The 12,198-nt window shown below is 38.3% G+C and overlaps 1 long non-coding RNA gene across 1 annotated transcript; it reads right to left on the bottom strand.

Moving 5' to 3' along the window:
* Positions 1-6,077: 6,077 nt before the first annotated feature.
* On the bottom strand, positions 6,078-7,756 carry LOC104662651. Its single transcript, XR_748023.1, has 3 exons — positions 7,661-7,756; positions 7,025-7,154; positions 6,078-6,491 (listed from the first exon to the last, which is right to left on the bottom strand). It is a non-coding gene; the product is annotated as an uncharacterized LOC104662651 (long non-coding RNA).
* Positions 7,757-12,198: the final 4,442 nt, after the last annotated feature.

Genomic DNA, 12,198 nt, shown 5'->3' with positions numbered 1-12,198 from the left:
AGACTTTGGATGTATATTACAGAACTGCTGAGCTTGTGGAATGTGCATATTTAATACTGGAAATATTTAACGCCACATGTGTAAGACTTTTGCCAACTGGAATCTGAACATCAACAACTTTGAAGGCCTTATTCTACCTTCTCAGCACAAAAATACTTTTTATAAATGCACATATTTATGTGCAAAAGTATAGAAAATCAACTTTAAAATGCACAACAAATTCATTTTAGCAACTGTCCCTGGGGACCTAGAAGGAGAATGAGATTGGGGTGGGAGGGGTGGAACATTAGCTAATAATGCTTTATTTTATTAAAAATAAATGCTGAAAAGCAATACAATAAAATATTAACATGTGAATTGAGGGGGTTGGGAGTCTAGTGCTTATATTTTTCTTTACATGTTTTTAGTATCTTTAAAATTCCTTTTTTTGCTTTTGTTAAGCAAGTCACAGTTTAATTGGCAGTATATCTATAATGGTACATGAAATAATGTCTGATTTCTAAACATTGACATCCTACATTAGATGAAATATATTAACTATCAAGCTTTGATATTACACTATAAAATTAATTGAAGAAAGTCACCCCTCTTTGTTTCTTTCTTGTTGTTGTTGTTATTAGGCGCCCCATATGATCTGCAGGAATTATTTTTTCTAGGCTTTGATCATTTTAAATAAAATCAGAATTTGTTAAAGTTCAGTTAACACTCAGCTGTGGACCCTATGGTACTGGGGTCTTTTTCAATGGGAGATCTTTAAGCATTATTCCAAACTATTCTATGCTAATTGGTCTACTGATAATTTATAATTTATTATTAAATACATTAAATTTCTTAAACAGAAAAAGCAAAGAAGTAAAGGGAAACATTTATTAAAATTTAAAGGAATTAGCAGTTGAAAACAAGAAAACCTATTCTGAGTATCCATACTTCTTGGCAACCAAAACAATCAATGAAATCAATGCATTGGGTTAAACAGTTCCCCATTGTCCACCGTGTTACCAGGAGAAAAAAACCTTTTATCATAGGGTTAAACTTTGGGAAAGATTTTCCATAAGAATCTTAACATAAAGGTTCTTGAATGACATAATGCACAAGGTCTTTGATAGCAATGCGACCCAAAGTGCAAAGATGTTTTACTAGTGCTGCTGGTGTCTCAAATTGGCTCTAGGTAACTAATCTGGACATACTGTGAAGTTATAATTCCGTATAGACAGTTCAACTTAAGGGGTTAGAGTGATGCAATCCAAATAGATGGTTTTCTTCTGAGCTGGCTTAACATAAATCTTGAAAAATCTGGAGGAGTAAATGTTTAATATATCCTCAGATCTCAACCACTCTTCTTTCCATGACAGACAACATCACAGGCAGGATATTCTCCCAAGGGTACACTCAATACTATGTACAGTTCCCACACAAGAAAGCACATCATAATCTTAGTGAGAATGATGTTCTCATAAGGTCAGTTATACTCAGTGTGCATAGTTGTCCAAGTGTGAGTATGAAACCAAATCATTCACAAGTACCACTAGTCTGATTATTAGTAATAATAATCCGCTTGTGACATAGGTTTTCTTTACTGAGATAAAATACTGTTTTGACACCATGGTTGAAACATTGGTCATAGGCCAATGCTCTCTATTATCTGTTGTTTTTGCCAAGCCTTTGAGAGGTGTTTTACATGGGGCAAAAGGTCCCTCCTGTCTCTTTGGTCAAAGCAAAAGAGGAGTACCGATGACTGCAAGAGTGATCACGCTGCTGTGCCCACATATGAGGTAGACCTTGTTCCTGGGTTGGGAGATGTTTTGTGATCAGGGTACAGTAAAAAGAGCATACAGCTAACAGTAAAGAGAGGTGGGCCTAATTGCAGCTCTGCCTCTAACTTCCTGAGTAACCTCAGGCTAGTCACCCAGTGACTGCTCCCCACATTCCTTTTTGTAAGCTGCAATGATTGAATCAGACAATAGCATCTAAGTTTCTCCTGAACTCTCACACTCAGGGAAGCCAATGATGTTGGCAGGATGAGCTACATAGTTTGTAGGGCCCAGTGCAAAATGAAAATACAGGGCTCCTTGATCAAAAATTAAGAATTTCAAGATGCAACAGCAGAGCATTGTAAACCAAGCACACAACCCTTCTGAGATCAAGGCTTTTTGCAACTGCACAGGTCATAGCCCTTGAAGCCAGCCCGATGTCAGCTTCCCATTATAAAGCTGGTCTGTCACTCAGGGCTCAGAAGTTGGATCTTCCAGGCTGAAAGTGGGAGAAGAGCACATGTTGTCCTAGTCACAGCCAGAGATAACACAAAGAGGACTTAACAAGGGCCCAGGCACAACACAAATTGTTACAAAGAAGAGAAGAGGGTCACCTAGGGACTCAACACAAAAATGATCCTCTGTCCACATCTCCTCTCCAGGTTTCAGTCATGGTAAGGACTGTTCCAGATTTCAGAGCCTTCAAAGAAGATATTAACTCTAAAACCTGGGCAAAGTCTGGGGATAGCAGGTTGTGTGCCACTTCACTCTCCTGTCTCTTTCTCTCTAAATACACATCTTTTATCAGGAAGCCCAGCAGAACACAGCCAAGATCCTGCCACTCCACTCCATCCTAGGCAACAGAGCAAGACTCTATCTCAAAATAAATAAATAAAAATAAAATCACTCTGCAACTAGTGGGTACAATCTGAGGTTTTTGTTTGTTTGTTTGTTTCTTTGTTTTTGTTTTTTTTTTTTTGTCTGTTGCCCAGGCCATTGCCCAGGCTGGTGCAATCTCGACTCACTGCAACCTCCACCTCCCAGGTTCAAGTGATTCTCCTGCCTCAGCCTCCTGACTAGATGGGATTACAGGGGACCACCACCACGTCTGGCTAATTTTTGTGTTTTTAGTAGAGACAGGGTTTCACCATATTGGCCAGGCTGATCTTGAACTTAAGACCTCATAAGCCTCATGGATTCAATAAAATAAGTCATGATTATAATAATGATAATCTTTAGAGGTTCCCAAAAGGTAGAAACTGCTGTTATTTCAACCACTCAAAATGCCTTGTGGGGCCCTAAGTTTATCTGTAGAATCTACAAAGAGACACATACTCCAATTAACAAAGTCACATCAAAATTTGGAGAAGAAAAAAAAAGAAAAGAGGTTTAAGAGATTTACTCCACCAATCTCTTAGTAATTTTTGTGCTCATTATCAGTAAGCTGTGTTTTTCTTGTAAAAGAGCTACTTGGGCGTGCAGTGACTTGAGATAATTAAGAATGCATTAACATTTTGTGGAGCCACTAATGCCCTCAGCATTCCAGGATCCTGCATTAGATTTGCTCATGGTACTTTCCTCCAATCAGTGAATATTAAAATATTTAACCTGTATTCAGGCAGTAACCTCTCAAGACACTAAGACTTGATTCAGTGATGTCAAGAAGTCAAAAGAGGATTTGTCAACAGAGAAAAGCCATAGCTACCCTCCAAATTCTGCTTCTGTGGGTATTTTTTCTCCTCTTTTAATTGCTTGAAGGATCTCATTAAAATTTCCCAGTTAAAGTGAAAATTGGAAGGACCAAGGGCAACTATGAAAGAAAGACTTTTAACACAATTTCCAAATGACAACACAAAAAAGGGATGTTGCCAACCATTGGTCCTCTAAAAAATGAGAATTCGAATTCTCATTTCCCACTTCCTTTGAATTCTCTCAAAATGAGAATTCAAAGAAAGTAGAAAATTTGACCAGATGACCCTCTGAAGTCCCTTCCTACTCTAAATTCTATGTAGTGTACAAAGACCAGGATTTGCAATTGCCCCATGTCCCAGTCTTCTGAGGCACCTGGAAAACAAAGATCCAGACTCTACTCAATGCGTGGAAATGTCCCTGGACCTTACCTGGAAAGAAAACAGCCCAGCCAGGTAGCCCCTGAAAGATGTGTTTTACAATGGCAGCAGATGGAAACTGTCCCCCATACCCCTTTGCAAATCTAGCAAGCCATCCTTCAAACTGACATGTGAACCATGGAGTAAGATGGGCTGAACTGTAAGCATGGAACTGCATTGCCACACCTCTTATTTGGGCAAATGCACATAAATAATTGAGCAAAATAAATTGAAGCCCAACACAGCATCAGGCAGTCAAAACCATCTGGGACTAGGTATGTAAAGAAGAGGGTATAAAAACAGAGTATTTAGAAGTCTTGTCTGTCTGTGGTTCTAACTTTCAAAGTCAGAAGAGACATGTCCCCTAGGAGGCTGGACCCTGCTTAGGAAGACATTTGGACTAGGCAATAAAATAATATGAAAATACCAAAAAATAAAAATAAGGAAGAGAAATAGATATGTAACTTTACTCCGGGACTCCTGTGGTATCTCACAACACCATGCTTCATGAACCCCAAAGAAAGCAAAAAATCCAGCTAGTGTTATAAATCCTAGTCAGCTGAATTATTTCACATGTTGCAGCCTGACTTAAGTTATTCATCGCAGAGGCTAGCAGCTCCCTGATGCATCCTTCCATGTCACTGGACAGGGTAAAAATAATAAATTGGCCATTGTGAGACACTCTGAGTTGCGTGGGTTGAGCAGAGCATATTTTATATTCTTCTCTTGCAACTGCCTCTTGTTGGTAGTAAATGGTTGCCAGCGCTGCTGTTTCTCAATAGACAAGTCCTAGAAGTAAAGATAATTCAATTTTCATTCACTCTTAGCTCTTCTGCTACCGGTGTTCTTCTTTGACAGCGATAGGGCTGTACCTGTCTTCCTGGCCTGTAGCACTTGTATGGTTTGCCACTTGCCAGAAAATCCACGAGCCACTCTAAAAACCTTTTGCCCAGTAGAGACCACTCCAGTGAGCACAAATTGTCTAGTGGTATTTTTAGATGGTCTTCCTCCTTAGCTCATTTCTCTCCAAGAACAAAGATATCAAGGTGTTGATTTAGCAGCAGCTCCTGAAAGACAATCCAGCTTGTTTTAAATCTTTAAAGGTTTTCATTGTAATAGAAGATACAATAGCCACAGTAGCATCCTCTGTTACATTGAAATTAAACTACCACTCTTTCACTCTTGGGGTGGCAAGTATAATTTCTATCACTTCTTTGGAAAGCAATACAACTTACTAAAGATCACGAAAATGTTTATACTTTTTGGAACCAATAACTTCACTGAAAACAATTTATTTCCAGAGTATGAGTCAACAGAAAATAAAACAAGTAATATACATGTGCATGTTTCTTCCTGTGAAAACAGCAACACAGAATTTATTAAACAAGTTTTGAAACAGTTGGCTATGTGGTAACATGGAACAACTTTCTTCTATAATGCTAAAGGATAAAAGTTTAGAGAATAGAATATATTCTATGACTCCAACTATGAAAGAAAACATAGATCTACATAGGAACAGAGATGATAAACATGCAAAAACAGGTGTTGGGTTCATGGATTATGTGTACTTTTCCTGCATTCAAATTTATCTTTATTATTGCTTTTTTATGTTCCCTCCTCCTCCCCCCAAAAATCCTAAAGGTCTTGAATATGCCCCTATCAGTATTTAACATTTCTTCTGAAACTGGGTCTAGATGACTCAATCTGTTCCAGTGTTTTGAACAACATGAATAGCAAGGTTATTCTTTCCTTTTTTTTAACAGCCAGACACAGGTCTTCAACTGTACAGCTGGCTTCTTTGTTTGAGATACATTACTTTCAATCATTTTCATGATCCTCTGCATGATTTACAGAAGCCGAGTGGTATGCTTTAGTATGTCCATGGGCCTTCTTCTCCACTGTCATGAGATTCTTAGGTGACATTTTTTTAGAGCCATTATTCTCCATTTGCAGAAGCAGAATGCAATGGCATGAGCTGGGACTCTGGGAAACCAACAGCCAAGAATTCAAACTACAGCATACTACGAAACAGTCAGATAAGATGTCCCCATCATATTCTATCATTGGGCAAAATAAAATGTAAAACACATGCTCAAAACAGCAAATATTCTGGGTGACAGTGACACTGGTATTCGGAAACATGAATAAATGCAATTAAGAAACCAGGCAAAGAAGTAAACATGCCATGTAGCTTACAAAAGACCAGCAACATTGTGTTTATTTTAATATTGTTTAACGGTAACACCTAATAAAGAGAGCATCATGATTGTGTGAACTAAATTTTCAGTCATAATGAATGCTACAAACTTAACCTCCCAAGTTTAAATAGGCTACAACGTCCTGGGAAAAATGCAAGAAGAATTATTTGATAAAGGTGACGGTTTTTCACACCTGAAAATAATGTTTTTCTTCCAGCCTATCTTGATCAACAGCCAGCAGCAACACATTGCAGATATAATCTCAAGACCTTGTGGCATGTACTTGTCACTACATGCATAACTTACTATGGACAGAGGATCACGGAGATTTTGAACATAATTTCCCACACGACAGGAGATTAAATAGACCACACTGGAAGAAGGCAAGAAGAAGCTAGGTCTCTGGAGTACCAAAAAGTAAACTTCAGCCAGTTCTGGAAGCAGATAAACAGCAGGAAATATACTTTCAGATGGGCTACTTTCTCAATAGTTCTTGCTTGCAATAGCTCTAGGGAAAGTATGAGTTACTGGGTAAAAATGTGATAGAAAAGGGGCCAGCCTTGGGAAAATTTGCAATGGAAGAAAATCAGTGTCTCCTCATTTACATGTTTCTTTCTCCTCTTCCTTTGTAATGCTACCTTTCTTGGGGTATTCCTTCCCCTAGAATACCCTGCCTGTCACCCCACGAGAACCTGCTCTTGAGACTGCATTTCTAATACCTATAATGAGATGTTAGGTAAATGCCTTCTCTCTCAGTATGTGTATATACATATTAAGTTTTCTCTCTATGCTGTGTTTTCTCATGCAGGAATATCAGACATTAATGAACCAATAGAAAAGATACTGGGGTGCAGAAGAGCTTTCCCAGTGTCCTGGGAGCCATTCTACACAGCATCCTGCAGCATGACTTTGGAACTGCTGTGCTTAGTTCCTTTACTTGTGAAAATAGAGTAATAGTAGCACCTACCTCACAGGATTGTTCTGAAGATTAGGGGGGTTCTTTCATGGAAAGCTCTAGAGCAGTGCTTGAGACATGGTAAGTGCTCAAAATGTGTTTATTATTATTATCATTATCAATATTTGATGTAAAAGCCTTTCTGAAAGAAATCACACAAGAATATGATCAGTCAAAAAATATGAATGAATGAAAGTATGTTTGACGCTGTCACAACACAGAGTGGCGTAATGGTTAAGAACATAGGCTTTGGAAGTCAACCATCTGTGCTCAAAGCCTTGTGTCACCACATGGCCACTGTGGGACACTGGGCCTCAGATTTATAGCCTGAAAAATGGGAAACAATGTCTGTCATACGAAGTTGCTGTAAAGATCAAACCAGCTGAGAAATGTGAAATACTGAACAGTGCCTGACACAAAATAAGCATCAAATTAATGGTAGCAGGAAGAAAAGAGTGCTCGTCAGCCAAAATTTTACTTTCAGAAATTGGTTAAGAAGAAATGAGTGCTTGGGAATCTTACTGTCAGAGCTAGGGAACACAAATAACCCTAGGATATGACCCAAATGAGAAATTAGACACCAGAGTCAGCAGGTCTCAGGACTCGAGAACAAGTCATAGGTCTGGGGGCCAAGTGACTTCCCAATACCCCAGTCCTGAATTAAGCAAATGTGCCCTTGGCTGAGCTGTACTGAGGCCTCCTCCAAAGGGGAAAATAAATATGCATCCTGACAAGAGCTGACTCTGAAAGAGAGAGAAACCCACAGAGGCTGAGTTTCACCAGCACAACTACTTCCAAGCACATTCCTCAGGTAAGTCATTTCTCTTCCAAGGGGAGGACGGAATGAGCTTATGGTGAGAGGCTGAAAGCTTTTTCCTTTATTTTCCCCTCATGGGGGAGGAGTGGAAGTGCTGACCTCTCTGTGGGAGCCTGCAGACTATGGAAGTTTCCCCCAACACTTGGCATTGACTGATTTATCTGCATGTTTCTATATCCACATCTTCTATATGACGAATCTAAGTGGGAATAGCCTCCAAAGTAATCTGATAGACACATTATAAGTATAAATATTGTTTATTCTCCTTGGGGTAGTTTGTCCTCAAGATGATCACCATCAATTTCTCCCCTCCTTCTATACACACTTTTCCTACATCTGGAGGTGGAGTCTGTTTCTTCATCCTGTTGAATCTGTGCTAGCCTGTGACTGCTGTGACTAGTAGAATACAGCAGACTGATGCTGCCTGGACTCCAAGGCTGGATCACAGGTGTCTTACAACTTCTGCCTGGCTCTTGTGGAATGCTTGCTCTAGGAGGTATCAACCCCCCTGTAAAAATCAAACTGTCTTGAAACCTCCATGCTGTGAGAAAACCCAAGCTAGCCATGTGGCGAGAGAGAGAGATGCCCAGCCAGCATCCAGCTGCTCCAGCCATTTCAACTGGGGCATCAGCCATGAGAATAAAGAATCCACTTTAGATTTCCAACTCAGTTAGTTCAGATAACTCCAGTCTCAGCTGAAAACTCACAAGAAATTCCAAGTTAAAACCACACATCTGAGCCCACTCAACCCAAAGAACCATGAGAGATAACAATAATTAATAATTATTTCAGTGACTAAATTATGGAGTTTAATTATGCAGCAAAAGATAACCAAACACTCCCTTTATCGACTTTACCAAATTCTTCACTAAGCCTGCTTCTTCTTGTGGTTTTCTTTTAAAACTAACTCAAATGGTGCTTGAACAACTAAGACTAAGTTTTATTCAGAGAACTTTAACATTCAAGATAGATGATGCTTGGCATTTGTTTTGGTGTTATCTGAACAAAACAGAAAAACTCTCCTTCTGCGATCCTCACTAAGGATTGTTCTTTAATCCTCAGTTAAAATGCTTTATAAAAACAAATGAAATTGGGTTCTTTCTAGCAGGCTAAATGTCACATCTCTAACGTAAATACTAGATTGGACAACAGAGAGAATGAATATTTACCATGAAACTAATTTCCTATAATTTGATGCCAATTAAGATTGTAATTGCTTCCTCAGTATCACCAGATCATTCACAGTTTCAGGAAGTACGAGTATATTTGGTTACATTTATTTAACTTGTGTAAACTCTTCTGTGATCTGTTATTTCCAGAGAAAAATGGAACTTGAAACCAGGAACACTTCTGAACTAATTTTCTGTAATGGTAGACCTTAAAATCAGATAAATTAGTTAAGCCAGTAATGCAAATGAATCCATGCTCATAACCCTGATGTTCAAAGAAATTAAAAAAGACAACCAAAGATATATTCAGGTAGTCATTAATCAGTCCTCCTTGCTTATAGTTCACTTATAGATTTGATGGAATATTTTTGTGAAATGCATTCTTTGAATGTAAGTTAGGGCACCAACAGATCAAAATGCCCATGACTGGGACATGATGTAGATACTGATTTATATAGAGGAGGACAGTCACATGTTTGCCTGCCAGGAACATTTTTCTGAAGGGTAAAGATATTTTGTTTGCAAGACTGTGCTTATTTTTCTGGCCCAGGAAACCAGGATATATGAGACTTACAATCTTTCAACTCCCTGGCACTCAGGGTTAGCCTCTTTATTTCTCTGAGCTTCTCTTGGGGCAAAAAAAAAAAAAAAAAAAGGATGTGTGGAATTTAGGAATTAGGCACATGAACTAATTCATGTAAAAGTGACCTGTTTGATCTCTGACTTTTATAGCAAATGATATATACATAAGAACACATGAAGAGGGGAACTGTCCAATTCCCCGAAGCCCAGGCCACTCTGTTGAGCACTTTGAGCACCACTGGAGGTAGCTTATGTTAACTCTTACAGACACCAAGTAAATTGCTATATTAGTATAGCTTCTACCCAAGAGAGTCTTGCTAGGATCTGATCTGTGTTCAGGGCTAGTGCTGGTGTTTCTGACCCAGAGGCATTTCTTCTGTTTTAACCAAACTATTTCACCTGCTAATCCTAATATTCCAGATCATCTCATCCCACTCTCGAAGCAAACATGGAGAGCAGAGCAGTCCCATCTCAGTTATGGCAGCAGATGAAGCAACTCAGGCAAGTAAATGACATCCTTCCCATCTTGGGCCTTATAACCGGGAAGTGCGTAGTCTTTTTTGCCATCTACTCTGGGTGTGTTGTTGAGTCCTGGGATAAAAGGTACTGAGCATAGACGCAGCAAGTAAAATATGGGGCTTTGGTGAAGGCCCACGAGTCATTGTCATTGGTTCTGAAGCATGAAACTTGGTTGGTTTTCCCAGCCCTGAAATACTTGGAACTCCTTTTGGACCCCTCCTACGAATTCAGAACCACATAAAGGAAATGGTAGTGGTAGGAGAGAAGGAAGGATGCAGATGGAGGAGGAACTATAGACAGGGCTGTCAAAGCGGTAGTCTCTGAGAAATTGTTCTCCAAGGATACAGAAAGAAAGGCTTTTATTTGGACCTATCTTTACATGATTGCTTTTACCAAAAGTAGAAGTCAGTCGTAGACTGAGAGAATTGGATTCACATTTTTAAAATCTGTGTTGCAAGCAATTCTAAAGTCAACACATGATAATATGAACACACAAGTCCTTTCAGGAAAGCAAACATGACGTAGTCAGGTAGATATGATATCAGTGATAGAGGCACCCCAATGTGATCATAGCTTTCTTTGTTTTTATTCTCCACATTGATGGGAAATTTGTGATTTTTCATCCAGTAACAAAATCAATAGAACTGTGACTTATATTTCACAATTTAAATCGATTACTTTATACACTTTAAAAATTCAATAATATTTTCTACCATTATATGTTTTTTTTTTTTTTTTTTTTTTTGGAAAATTTCAAGGGGACATACCCCAACCTTTCCCCAGTTCTTTGTGAATATTGTCATATCTAATGATATTTCTCCAATTTCCTGGAGGAGCTGTGATAACATCTAGGCTTTACCTTCCATTGACTTTGAACAAATGGAACTCAAAAGGCTAAATAAAGTATAGATTAGTCAGAAATCTGAAATACTGGAAAGGGTTGTGGCAGGTAATTTAAATGAAAATTACTTTGATTGTCACTAAAAGTAACAATTGAGTGTCAAGATGACATGCACAGTACCATAAGCCCCTGGAAGTTGTGGATTTAACATTCATCATTTTAAATGTTCTTAAATGACCCTGAAAGTCCATAACACGGAGTAATTTATAATTTTGATGAGGCACAAATCTCCATTGCCTGAAATGGGAGGCAGGCATGAGTCATTTAACTGGATACCATGACTTTAATTCTCTACTTGTTTCCTTGTAGGAGTTTTGTGGATTTGGGAATTTACAAAGTTCTCAGAGATTTCTTTGCAAACATTTGTATAATTAATATAGTGTTAGAAACACTTAAAAATGGTGGTAAAGGGCTAAGGGGTACAAATACATAGAAATATTTGAAGAATTATAACCAGCATAGAACACTGACATGTTGAGAAAGCTCGATGAATACTTATTTGTGTTGATTTATTATTAAATGGAATAATGTATGTTAAGCATCTAACACAATGTCTGACACATGGTGGGGTGTTCTTTAAGTCTGAACTTCCTTTTCTTTGCTTCATGTTTACTGTTGAAACATTTATGTGGTAGCTTCCACTTACAGATAAATTTTTTTTAATTAGATAAAGGAAGAAAATACCAGAGACTATCACTGTTTGTTGTTGTTGTTGTTGTTGTTGTTGTTGTTTTTAATTTTCCAGGATTTCAGCAATGTTTAGTGCAAAATCTGCTGAGGATAAGGAGTCTCTGTTGTAAAGCCCACACTTGATTTAGCAGTCTATATTTATGTATAGCGACAGAGGCATTGATTATACATTCTCTTAATCTGCAGCATCACAGTGTGACAGGATTAGGAATCTGGTCCCATATGCAGATGTTAGGGTGTGTGGAAAAATTGAGACACTTCAATAAATTTGCTTTTGAAGATTAGAAATGGGTGCTTGATACACCCATTTGGCTTTTCTCGGTGTGTGAACACAGAATCTCAGTAATCCTTCTGATGGCAATCTCATTAATGTGTCTTTCAGATCACATTACATTTACACACATATCATGTCTGCTTAAAAATCAGATAAGCCTAGGTTTCATTAACATGGTCTTTTTTAAATGAGTGAATATTTCAGTAAATGACACTGAAATAACTTTTCTCAAAG

Source organism: Rhinopithecus roxellana, chromosome 12, assembly GCF_007565055.1.
Source record: "Rhinopithecus roxellana isolate Shanxi Qingling chromosome 12, ASM756505v1, whole genome shotgun sequence".
NCBI lineage: Eukaryota > Metazoa > Chordata > Mammalia > Primates > Cercopithecidae > Rhinopithecus > Rhinopithecus roxellana.
This window is presented reverse-complemented; position numbering and strand designations above follow the sequence as displayed.